This window comes from Sinocyclocheilus anshuiensis, unplaced genomic scaffold (assembly GCF_001515605.1).
Source record: "Sinocyclocheilus anshuiensis isolate Anshui unplaced genomic scaffold, SAMN03320099.WGS_v1.1 scaffold269, whole genome shotgun sequence".
NCBI classification, from domain to species: Eukaryota; Metazoa; Chordata; class Actinopteri; order Cypriniformes; family Cyprinidae; genus Sinocyclocheilus; species Sinocyclocheilus anshuiensis.
In genome coordinates, this window is record NW_015536474.1 from 1353911 (window position 1) to 1367169 (window position 13259).

The window sequence follows — 13259 nt, forward strand, 5'->3', positions numbered from 1 at the left end:
AAAATATTAAAGGGGTCATATGATGCGATTTCAAGTTTTCCTTTCTCTTTGGAGTGTTACAAGCTGATTGTGCATAGAAAAGATCCCTGAAGTTGCAAAGACTAAAGTCTCAAAACCAAAGAGATATTCTTTATCACTTCATAGGGGCTCTCGGACCGCTCAGACATTTAATCCGCCGCAACTGATGACTGCAGAACAGAACTCAAGACTCTGCCACACCCCCCTAAAACGGCTAGTTCTAACACGCCCCCACATATCTAGGTCACTGATCTAAATATTCTTAAAAATTAAAAGTTTGTTGTCATTTGGAAGTGTGTAGGCCTTCTTGCATTATTATGCTGTTACATTATGATTATATATTCAGTGGCATAAAATGGTCTTTAAAATGACAATAATATCGCTTATCGCAATTATTTCTAGGGCAATATATCGCACAACAAAAAGTTGTTATCGTGACTGGCCTAAATATCTCCTTCCTGACACACTTCTCCACCGCATTCCACGTGTTAGCTATATGAAAACTCATTTTAGATTTATTTAGTTCACATGATGTGTTTTTCTCCATTTCAGCAACAGAGAGCTTTTATTAATCTGCGTCTTGTAGCGGTTAGCCATTGACATCACAAGGGAGCGAAAACAGCCACGGAGCGGCTCGAACATCGATTGCATTGATCTGTACCTCAACATCTTAATGTTTAATCACAAAGCAGCCTCCTTTACTTCACTGTCATGTGATCCCATTAAACCCTTTAACCACATCTCTCCCCAGGCGGACCGTGGGGGTCCGTGCTTCATAGGGGCTCTCGGACCGCTCAGACATTTAATCCGCCGCAACTGATGACTGCAGAACAGAACTCAAGAGAGGAAATTGACGTAACGAAAGGGTTTTTTGAAGCCATGCTTCAGCGCACCAAATATAGCCTGGCTAGATCCATACGTGCAGCAGAGACGTTGATTTCAACACTGTGCACGTTGCTCACTCCGCAGATATAAAAAGAAAGTCCCCCAGAGTACTGAAACAGTGAGGCAGACAGAAACGAGAGGGCATGGCCGTGAAGCTGTCTGTGTGCGCTTTTATTGCTGCGATCTGGAGCATTACTCTCACTTCACAAGAACTAAACTACGTTCAACCTTACCAATCACTTCCAGGACAAACTTTAACACGATTAGGGCTGGGCAAAAAAATCAGATTTTTCGATTAATCGGTTTTTTTTAATTACATCGATTCGATATCGGTTCTCAAAAGCCGCAAATCGATCTTTTCCGGGATTTATTTCAGCACATTTAAAACAAGATCTGATTAACGTGAATCTTATCATTAGTCTTCTCCACTAGATGTCACCCTTATTTACCTTGCGCGATGTTACAACAGAAAGCCTGTCATTCATTCAGCACTTATCATGGCCATACGCATGATTCGCAATGCTCAGGTGAAATGCTATAGTAATACTATAAATCTGCGGAAGCATTTGATATCACGCATAAGACGCCATGATTTCCGCAATGAATGAATGGCGGATGGTGCGGCGCACTTTGTTTACTACACGCATACTAAAGCACGGATGACGCTCGCGGTGTTTTCAGCTTCTGCCGTTTCACTATATTATGATATGAACACGAATGTCATCTCCAGCTGCTCTGAGAGTCATTTCATTAGCATTTTACCGTTTCATTTGAGAAAACTACCGTCATATCACATACACAGCAGCTGCAAGTTCTTCACGGCAACAAAAAAATAAAAGGGTTTAATTTTCATTATAAATTAAATTAATGTTTTATGCCTTCATCTGATTACCAGAAAAATTAAGAACATTTTATAGGGCCCTACTATTGTTTAAAAAGGACCCTATACAAAAAAAAAAAGAATAGGTTTAAAATACAGGCATGTGGTTCTTAATTTCTTTTTATTAATTCACTATTTGTAAACTGATATTTACTGTTAATTTTTTAGAAATATCAATAGCATTTGTATTAAAACTATGTTCACTGAATGTAATAAAAAAAAAATCGAGAATCGAATCGAGAGCTTGCGAATCGAAATCGAATCGGGATCGGAATCGATACCCAGCCCTAAACACGATACGCGTCTAGTTTGAAGATCTGACTGAATTTCTAAGGCTATAATTGACATGTAGGCTAGTAGCATACTGTCCGATGCATCATGTTCACATTAACACATTATAAACCTATGTAGTGAAGATAAGTAATAACACTTAACCTCACCAAAAAGTATATTCAACTCAGCAAGTGGCAATGAGTTAAACAAGAAAAAAGTAAATTTAGCATTTTTTAACACAATTTTGTATAAAAAAATTTGCCAATGCAATTGCCTGAGGAGTAAAAACTGACTGATATTTCCGCCAAATTTGGCTGCATGATTTAAGGGGGGGAAAAAAATCGAATTGCGTTTTTTCTAAAATTTAGATTTTTTTTTTATTTGTTTGTTTGTTTGTAGGGCACACTTCAGCCAAAAATATTTCTGATTAGCCTATTTTATGTAATATTTTATTATCATTAATAACAATAATAATAAACTAAATATTGTAATATATATATATCTTAAGCTATTGTTTATTGTTTGAAAACTCAAGTAATTAAGAAAAATAATATAATGTTTACTGCATAATGGTAAAATTGCAATACTAATATAAATGGTCTTATTTTCTTCGTTAAACCATCAATATTTCATTGTGGCCCTTCAATGTACTTTATTGTTGACAATAGCGGGTTTATAAGTGCTTCTCACTACAAGTATGGGAAGATGCATGTTGCGTCCCAAAAGCAAAAGTGCCACTCTGGACACTGAAAATAACGGATCAGGAGGTAGGCCTATACACGAATAAAAGAAGAGTTTCACTCTGAAACGTGTCGTATGTATTTACTTAATTAAATCGCAGTGTTCGCTATTTGATAATCGAACTAAGCCATAACACAATTTCTGTTTTATTTTTATTAATCGTGCAGTTCCACATCTAACTCATTCAAAGTCAGGTTGGGCATTGTGGGATGCAGTCTCATGCATTGTGCTCTTATGTATACACCACATTTAATCATATACATTAGGTGATTCATGTAATATAGCACAAAGATATATGCATACTGCAAAAATAGTATGTTATTAAGCCACAGTGAACATAGTTCAACTTAAAAACTCAAAATAAATATGTGGAGGAATCACTCTTCCTGGACAGCCTTTTATTCATCATTGTGTGAGGTCTGGATTAAATTACCTGCTCATCCTTTTGTTCGTTCAGAAGGGCCTCTGTTGACACATCCCCTACAAAACTGCTGTCTTCACACTCCCACTCTGAGCCAAGGTCAAACACAGTGTTTGCACAAACCAAGGTTAAAAAATAAAGCAATCGGCTTCCCGGTGCAATGACTCTATTTTAAAACACAGCTCCTGTCCTCAAAGACACGGCATGCTAATGGAGTGGCTTACTGTTACAGCTGAGACACGTGCATAGAAGCTAGTGCTGGGCAGTATACCGGTTCATACCGAATACCGGTTTTTATTTTTGTTACGATATGAATTTTGAAAATACCGCAATACCGGTGTATGTCACTTAATCAACGTTCGGAACGCGACACTGTTTGAAAGGGGTGTTGCACTGTGGTGAGGGAACAGCTGTATGTGTTACTAAACTCATCATGACAGTAAAATAGGGCATTCTAAGTCAATATACTGCAGTATTTCCTCTCTCAATCAGTAGAAAATATGGTTAACACCCAGTCATGCATGGAAAAAAAAAAAACGTCTTGTACTGTGAAACCGGTATAATTTTGAAAATTACCGTGATATAAATTTTTGGTCATACCGCCCAGCACTAATAGAAGCTACTAATCATTGACAAGTAAATTAAAGTCAGATGAAAAGACTGATACGAGTCACGACTGTTAACTTAGAAATATGACAGGAACACGTGTTAAACTCTGTTTAAATGGCATGAAGAACTGCAGCTATGTACAGTATATACTATACACTATTAATGCATACTAACAGAATGCATTATGCAAAGATAAACACTAGTATGTTACATAACGCTTACTACATTGCATGCATAATTATGCAGTCTTTTTATCATTTTGAAAATAAAAATGCACTGCATTTTTAATCCAATTTTAAGTCTAAACTCAAATTTATTTATTAAATTTGCTTATTAACATATTTAAAAGTTTAGACATCCATGTATAGATAGATCGATAGAGCTGATAACATATCAATACTACTATAAAACATGACTACTAAATAGTAATGTATTTTTAAAACTTTTTATTTGATAATAACAATATTTTTTATTATTTTTATTATTACTACTACTACTAAATATAAATATTAAAGAAAATGTAATAAGAAATTATTATTGTAATTTAAATACAAATACAAAAATTGAGAATTAAAAAAAACAATATAATAATTTTATTTAACAGTAAAAATGTAAATTTACAGTACTAATATTCATGTCACTATTCCCAAAATTGTTGATTATATATAAATATGACTACAAAAAGAACAGATTTTATGTTCTTTAATATTTTAGTAGTTGTTATTATTATTATTACTACTACTACTAGTACTGAATAAAAATATTAAAGAAAATAAATAGGAAACATGACTATTGTAATTTCACTGTAAATACAAGAATTTAAAAAAATGATATATTAATTTATTTAACAGTAAAATTATACATTTACAATAGTAATATTTATGGCTGTCTTATTTGCAAAATTGCTCTGATTGTATATCAATATGACAAAAATATGACTACAAAATAATGTTTAGTTAGTAATAATAATAATAATAGTTAATATTATTACTACTAATTAAAAATATTAAAGAAAATATTACTATTTTCTACTCATAAAATCTTTTATTACAAATACTAATTGCAATCTCTGACTATTACAAATTCACTGTAAAATACACAAACTAGAATAGAAAATTATTTTACAATAAAACTGTATATGTACAACACTAATATTTAGCTTCATTGTCAAATGTTAAACCATCGAGCTTTAAAGCTGCTATTGTACGCAAATATTACCTAATACCACAGAAGCACTGTACAAACTCTGAGCACATTTAATAATATTAAGCTTAGGCCTGTATCCCCGGAGAGAGGCAACACAAAGTCATGACACTCATCTTTAGGACCGGAGCTTTACTTGACACTGCCGAGGTCGGCCTGCCATCAATTATTGACTAACTCCTCATGACGAGAAGTGCTTTTAGTAAACATTTCCTCGACACATAGAGCACATATAAAGACAATGCAAAGTTCTGAGTTAAATATTCATGATAAGTAACGATGTTATAATTTCTTTTTAAAACCAAATGAACGCCCAATGCTGTTTGTCCAGAATAGCAGATGGCTTGGGTTCTTATCATAATTAAGTGATCTATCACCGATAGTGTTTTAGAATGACACGACTCATGCAAATTAGGGCCTAAAAAAAAGAAAATCAGCAGAGGGATGTCTGTGGCCATCATTTGACCCTTAGGGACGGGCGGCACAGCATTTGTTGCCTACCTGGTCTGTGACCCGCAAACACACAGTCTGTAGTGCCGAGGTTCTGTGCACAACCTTCACCATCTGTCCATCTCACCTGCTGTGTCATTACCAGCCTGAAACGCCTCCCGCTACACCAACCTGCCTGTAGGTGTGCTGCCAATATGTAAAGCATCTGGGTGGAGCGCTCTATCATGATGCTAATGCAAAAGGTATTGTGATGCGACAGGCAAATCCCCCCTCCCATGCTGCCCGGTGTATGTGGAGCAACCAGGTTTCAGCTTAGATCCCTAAAAAGACAGCTCAAACAAGGAAAACAAGCATGCATTTCACACACACGCTGATACTAACATCTCCAGAAGCAGATCCTGTGATCTCTGGTGACAAAATTCAGAGTTTGGTATTCACAACAAATAACTTTACGAACCAAAGAGCCACAATTAAGTAATCACTGTGACAGGCAACACTGAAACACTGGGGTCTCAAATGCATTTATCAGTGAAATTCACTTAACAGCATCCAGCTTGATCTAATAACAGCTGTACTATATAACTCCACACTTTGCACTCCCCAGATCAGACCTGACCACAGTTAAACCCATGTTTGCATTGAGGACAAACTGAGAGTGCACCAGCTCAAACTGAGATTCACTGTCTAGCAGTTTATTTCACACATATTTCAGACAATAACCACGTAGCATGAGTGTAAAAGCATGCAGAAGCCAAAAGCAATTCAAAAACCCTGTCTGGGTCGATTTATAGTGTAATTTCTGTCTTTTCACACACATTTTTAAAGACATCCAAACCTGACTGATCACCCAATTCATGCTCTAGTCTAACGTTAGTCTAGCAGGAGGCATTTCAACTGTAAGCTCGTGTGCATGGCTTCATCCTTCCTATACATAATCATTTGAGGGAAACACACATTTATGACAGATTATTACTAATTTGACAGCTGGGAAAAAAGAAATTAAACGCAAAGAAAAGCAGGAAACGACTGCACAGGCCATTCAAATCAACAAGCACGATTGAAAACTAAGCCCTTTGAGTCTTGGATCACACTGAATATCGCTACACACACGTTCACATACAAAAAAATCATCTAAATCGCGTAGGAAAACGTAATAAGATGAAAGAGATGATACAGACGGCTCTAATGATTCGTCCTCACCTTCCACTCCGGCTGCCCGAGGTTGATCTGTTGGCTGGATCTGATTCCGTGTTCGGCTTTGCTTGTGAGAAAATCCTCTCGAAATGTTCAAAAACAAAAGATGAGGACCTATTTCGATCCTCGCTGGGTTGAAGCGGATAAAAACGCAGCCGTTTCTGTCTTTTCTTGGATATCTACGGTTACCTCAGAAATCGGAAGCCGTGCGAGTACGTTAAAAAAAACGTTAAAACTGGATCATATTATTTGTGGACGTGTCGGATTTCTAGTTATATGATCCATATGATGTGGAATAAAACACCATAGGTGTTCAGTCTCCCAGCATTTGTGTGTTTTAATTAAATGTTTTTGTGTAAATCCAAAGAGTGGCGGCTGCTCTCGCGCTGCTTCTGCTGCTCCTGCGCGCGCGCGTGTGTGTATGTGTGCGCGCGAGTCTGCTCGACTGCATTCCTCCCTCTATTGCACAATGAGTCGCTATAATTTATTCATGAGATCATGGGGATGGAAGGTGCTCTGTCGGAAGAGAGGCAGTTTTTCTCTTTCTTGCTTGCTTTCTTTCTTTCGTTCGTTCTTTCTTTCTTTCTCTCTCTCTTTTTTGTCACTCACCCCCTCATCGCCCTCCCGCTGACTGACTTCCCCTCGAATGCGAGACTCGATTAATGGAGCTTCGAACGCTCGATCGAACGAGGCCGGGCTGGGCTGGCTGACGATTGTGCTGCGCTCGATGATGAATGAAATACTGTGTATGGGGGATTCTTCAATGAAGGGCACTACATTAACAATGTACTAGGGATATGCCGGTATCAAATTTTCATGTTGTGATTAATTGCTAATGCTTTTATCACGGTAAGCGGTATTATCACGATATTGAAATTTAGTTTCAAAAAAGTGTTGTCATAATACAGTATAACACGTTTAATAACTTTTTTTCATATAATAACAATAACTGAACATTTAAATACAATAAAGCAATACAGAAAAATGTATAAAGTTAAAAGTTTTACACAGATTAAAGTGCAAAAGAACTTTAAAGACCAATAGTTATCACTTTACAATAAGACTTCATTAGTTAACCTTAGTTAATGCATTAACATTCACAATGAGCAATAGCCTAATGTAAAGTGTGACCGAACAATAAAGAATCAAAACACAAAATATCTAGGGCATGTTGTAGTCCAGATTAAAATGTTAATTTGGACTACAAATGTAAAACAACATTTTTACTGATTACTAAAATGTAAAACAAGTTTGAAAATAAATAGCCTATTAAGTCTAAATATGTACGTATTTGGCGCTGTGATGAACATCATAACAAATACACAAATCTGAACATAGAAAGTAGTGCAGCTGCTTTGTTTATGGGGTTTATGGGGTTTCCGGGGTAACGGCTGCATTTCTGCAGTTTAGCGCCATCTGCTGTCAGAGAGTGAAAGTGCGCTTTCATCAAAGCCACCAGAAGGCAAGCCTGCAACCATTAGCCGAAAAAGCGCAACGGCTAAAGCTAACGCTTCCGGTCTGGCAGCACGTGGGAAAGGAGACCAGAGGCCGTTTTTTTTAATGGATGTCAATGGAGAAGAGGCTTCACTCCGCTGAATAAACAGCTTTTTAGAGGAAACGGCTTATCATTTAATGAATCGACAGCCTATCTGCTAATCTTCAACATGTTTTACATTAAACAATACTTTTGGATTGAACTATTTTTAGAGTTTACCACGAAAAAAGTGCCATTTTATAAGAGAAGTCACTGACTTTTTGCGACAGGTGGGATTCAGTTTACGGCACTTCTCATTCATTCCTATGGCATCCGTAAACGGCGATTGAGTGTCGCACAACTCTGACTGAATTTCAATGACGTCAAGGCTGTAATGTGATTGGTTATTAAGGGACACGTGATCCAAGTTAGCCGTTACGCTTTCTCCAATAGTAAGTAATACAGACCCTCTCATCTCCTTATAGTAAGACAATGTCTGCTTTCATCCAGAGCATCTCTCACGCATTCCGCCATGCGCTTCTCATCCGTGCTTGTTAACATCAGAGTGCACACGCGTCTTTCACTCAGCATGTTCTGTACAGGCTGGACTATTGCAATGCTCTCTTGGCAGGTCTTCCAGCCACTTCTATCAAACCTCTACAATTAATCCAAAATGCCGCTGCAATATTAATCTTTAATGAGCCGAAAAGAACACGTCACACCTCTGTTCATCAATTTGCACTGGCTACCAGTAGCTGCTTGCATTAAATTCAAGGCATTAATGTTTGCCTACAAAACCACCACTGGCTCTGCACCCATTTACCTAAATTCATTACTTCAGAGTTCTGTGCCCTCCAGAAGCATGCGTTCTGCAAGTGAACTGCGTATTATTGTGCCATCTAAAAGAGGCACAAAATCACTTTCACTGACTTTTTCATTAACTGTTCCCTCCCGGTGGAATGACCTGCCCAAATCTTTTGGTGATGTTTCAAAGAGTCAGCTGTAGAAAAGCTCTTATCACACTCAAAGCACATGTGATCTCTCACTTCATTATGTGTTTTCTGGTGCAGTTTATAACTGTCCAATCGTGAAAAACTCTTTCCACAGTAAGAACACACATGAGGCTTCTCATCTGAATGAACTGTCAGGTGTGTTTTTAGATTTGATGATGAAATAAACTTTTTACCACACTGATAACAGATAAAAGTGCCCACGATAACAATATCGTGCATATTCATTACTGTGATATATCACATTACAGAATACCGGCACATGTCTACTATGTACTAGCAAATGTAACCTTTCACTTTGAGAAATTGGAAAAAGAGGATAAATGAAACGTTTAAAGCTACTATTTTTAATCATTCTAGATGTTATTTTAGTATTATTACATAAATATACTATTATACTTCTTAATAGATTTTTTTCGATTTTAGCTTAAGTTTTAGGAAATGTCTTAGGTCATTTTGTAGTTTTTTAAAGTATTTCTCTTTAGCTTTAATTTATTTTTTTTTTTTAATTATGTTTTAATTTTAGTGCTTCAACTTAAACTTCACTTTTTTAAGTTTTTTTATCTAATATTTAAATGACAAAAATGTGCTATTTTTAGTTTTATATAACAATGCTGATTCTGTTTTTCTTCTTCATGGGGCATTATTTTTATTCATGTCAAAAAAATCTTACATAATGTATTACAGCAATAATAAAGAAGCACCAAAATGTCTCACACACAGAATAGTGTTAAATTTTTTTAAAAGAATAAAATTTGTGTAGTGATTTAAAAAACTATTTTTTGACTTTTTTTTAGTAAAAAAAAAAATAGAGACCAGATTCCAGTTATGATAGATAAACTCTGTGCTTATGACATGAGACATGGCCGCCATTGTGGCTCTGCGGGATCATACTGTTATGTTAATGAAAGGAATTTTTAGGGAGGGTGAGAGACACTTGAGCCAAAATGGCACACTGTTGCTGCATTATATAAATGTTCAGTCATGGAGCATTTGGCAGGCAGCCTGTGTTAATGGTGTTATTTCACTGACAAGCCACTGCCATTTCACACCTGGTGGATTCAGAAAATTTGGGGATTTTTTTTCTCAACTTATTTTATTTTTTTACATGATTAAAAATGATTACTCTATATACGTAGATAATTGTGTAATTAACACTAATGTTCAAAAGTTTGAGGTCAGTAAGTTTTTTACTTTTATTTATCAATGAATCCTGAAAAAATGCATTACAGTTTCCACACAAATATGAAGTGGCACAACTGTTTTCAACACTGATGATAATAAATATGAAATATTTCTTGAGCAGCAAATCAGCATATATTACAATTATTTCTGAAGGATCATGTGACGCCGAAGACTGATATTGAAAATTCAGCTTTGCATCACAGAAATTAATTACATTTTAAAATATATTCAAATAGAAAAGTTATTTTAAATTGTAATAATTTACAATATTACTGTTTTTACTGTATTTTTAATCAAATTAATGCAGCCGGGATTAAAAATAAAACACTTAAAAGAAAACATACTGACCTCAAATTATTATCAAATGATATCCCAGATTAATTATTTAGCACAATTATTTTGTAATTAGAATGTAAGTTGGCCTCATTCATGAAACAAAAGCAGAACGAATGTAAAATCAATCATAAAAAAAAAAAATACATTTTACATTTCATGTAAATTGTTGTATTAGATGTCTAAACCGTTTACACAGAAATTCCTTCCACGTGAGGCTCGATGTGTTCAGGGACATGTTTTTCACACGGGCAAGTAGCCAAAGTGTTTTTAAATCATGAATTCGAAGAGCAGTGGTGTGCGCTGTCCTCTAAAAAGCAGCAGGCAGTGAAAGGACTGGTTCAGACTGCTGCAAACCTCACAATAGAGAGGTCAGAGAAGGGCGAACTCAACTTCTCTCAACCCTTCGTATACTTAGATATCAACTGCACTCTCTCAGTTTATTTCATTATTGATCCCATTACATTGTTTTCTCTGGAATAACATGCACGGTGAATTGTTCAAACCAGGAATGTGAATTAAACAGTCAGTTTTGGTGACTGAGAACTGCTTCAGACCCAGCAGTAGTTTAGCTGTGAAACAGATGTATGGCAATCTGGCAGCAGTCAGCGGCACTGCGTTTGGCAGAGACGGTGTCATGTTAAGGTTTGAATTCAGCTTCTGGGCACGAGGTGACAGAAACAGGTGGTGTTCATCAGCCTGATCTTTCATCTGCTTTCCTGGCCTTCTCTCGCCCCTGCATTTGTACGTTTGTGATTTGCTCTGATGCTCTTTTGCCTCTGCGATGTTATCGTGGAAAGAGGCAGCACTCACGTCGTCCATTTTGTTAGTTTATCAAGCGTTCGCTTTCACGCAGTGACATAATTGTTATTCCTCTCTCATTCCTGTCCTGTTAAGATCTCACAGGGCACTGCGAGAAAAACGGGAAGAGAACTGCCTTTAAGACATTGAGTCAATAAAACAGGCACTTTACTACGCCGTGAGGGGGTCGGGTCGTGCGATGTTTGTGCAGCAGAGGGGTGGGAATTACACGAAATTTCTACAGATATCAAACTCTCTTAATATTTTCACCATGCCTCACCAACACCTCTGTGAATAGAGGCCTACATGGTTTTAAAATGCAAAGGTTGGTAGAGAAATCAGTGTGGAGGCGTAAAGAGCTCCTGTTTGGTTTCTACTCACCCCTCTTTGAGAATGGTATGCCCCACGCCAATGGCAAGAACATATCGGGTCGTGCGATGTTTGTGCAGCAGAGGGGTGGGAATTACACGAAATTTCTACAGATATCAAACTCTCTTAATGTTTTCACCATGCCTCACCAACACCTCTGTGAATAGAGGCCTACATGGTTTTAAAATGCAAAGGTTGGTAGAGAAATCAGTGTGGAGGCGTAAAGAGCTCCTGTTTGGTTTCTACTCACCCCTCTTTGAGAATGGTACGCCCCACGCCAATGGCAAGAACATATCATGGGAATTATCCAGCAGAGAGAATGAAGGGAGGGTGGGGGAGAGCGATAGCGCCGGGGCTAGACTGGAGCTGCTGAGGAAAGAACAATAGATCTGCAGTCTTGATGAGCATGACTGAACGTTAGTCTGGAGGTTTGGGGCCAAACGAAGAGCTGTAGGGAAACAGTACAGAATATTATTTGTCAGAGGTAGAAAGGACAAAGACTGTCAGCTGAGCAGGTAACAAAGAGACAGACACCAATACTGTGAAAAACACATTATTTCTAATCATTCTGATGTTAGTATGCTTAAAATAAGCTGTTTTTTTTTTTTTTTTTGCAGTGATGCATGCCATAGAAGACCAGTTTTGGTTCCCTAACAACCTTTCAATTAACAGTTCTTAAAAGAATCATTATAGTGTGAAAAACATGTTATATAATCTAAAGAATCTTTTTTCCCCACTATAAAGAACCCTTTGTTCAATGGAAGGATTCCATGGATGTTAATGCCTAAAGAATTTATTTCACCCATAAATTACAATTCTGTCATTTAGCATCAACTGTTCAGTGTGATCATGCTCGAAAAAGCACTGCAGAAATAGTCCATACAACTTGCACACTATATAATTTCTTTTATTTGTACGACGAACGGACTCTCAAATCTCAATTTCCATCTCATTATAGCCAACACTCTTAAAATAAAGGTTGCAAAAGGGAAATAATAATTTTGGGTTCACAAAAGAACCTTTCAAGGAACAATTTTTTAAAGAACAATTTTTTTCCAAAGATGCGGTGACATTTAATGTTGTTCAGCGAATTTTCACTTGCAAAATCCAGTAATTTTAACAGGAAATCATGTGATCTGGAATTTCGCAGGTGGTCAAGCAGAAAGCAGCTTGGTTTGGAAGTGACTTCCTCTTGATACATTGCAACACTTTAATGTCAATATACAATGGACCTTTTTTTGCCTGCAAAATTTTGCTCATGTGAACCTTTAGTGTTAAGAACATTTTCGTAATCTTTCCACTCTTAAAAATAAAGGTTCTTTATTGGCTCTTATGGATTCCTCGAAGGTAGGAAGGTTTAAAATTCATGGAAACTTGAATTCATGGAAAAAAAGAACAAAAGGTTCCTTATAC

At 36.7% G+C, this 13259-nt stretch overlaps 1 protein-coding gene across 4 annotated transcripts in view; it reads right to left on the minus strand.

Moving 5' to 3' along the window:
- Positions 1-7319, minus strand: part of LOC107656514 (zinc finger MIZ domain-containing protein 2-like) — a 60829-nt gene extending 53510 nt beyond the window's left edge. For 3 of the 4 annotated variants that reach the window (XM_016444648.1, XM_016444577.1, XM_016444426.1), the window contains exon 1: positions 6681-7319. The gene's annotated coding sequence lies outside the window, so the exon portion shown is untranslated. Of the gene's footprint in view, positions 1-5531; positions 5854-6680 lie in introns of those variants that run through there. The other variant, XM_016444496.1, reaches the window with a different exon arrangement.
- Positions 7320-13259: the final 5940 nt, after the last annotated feature.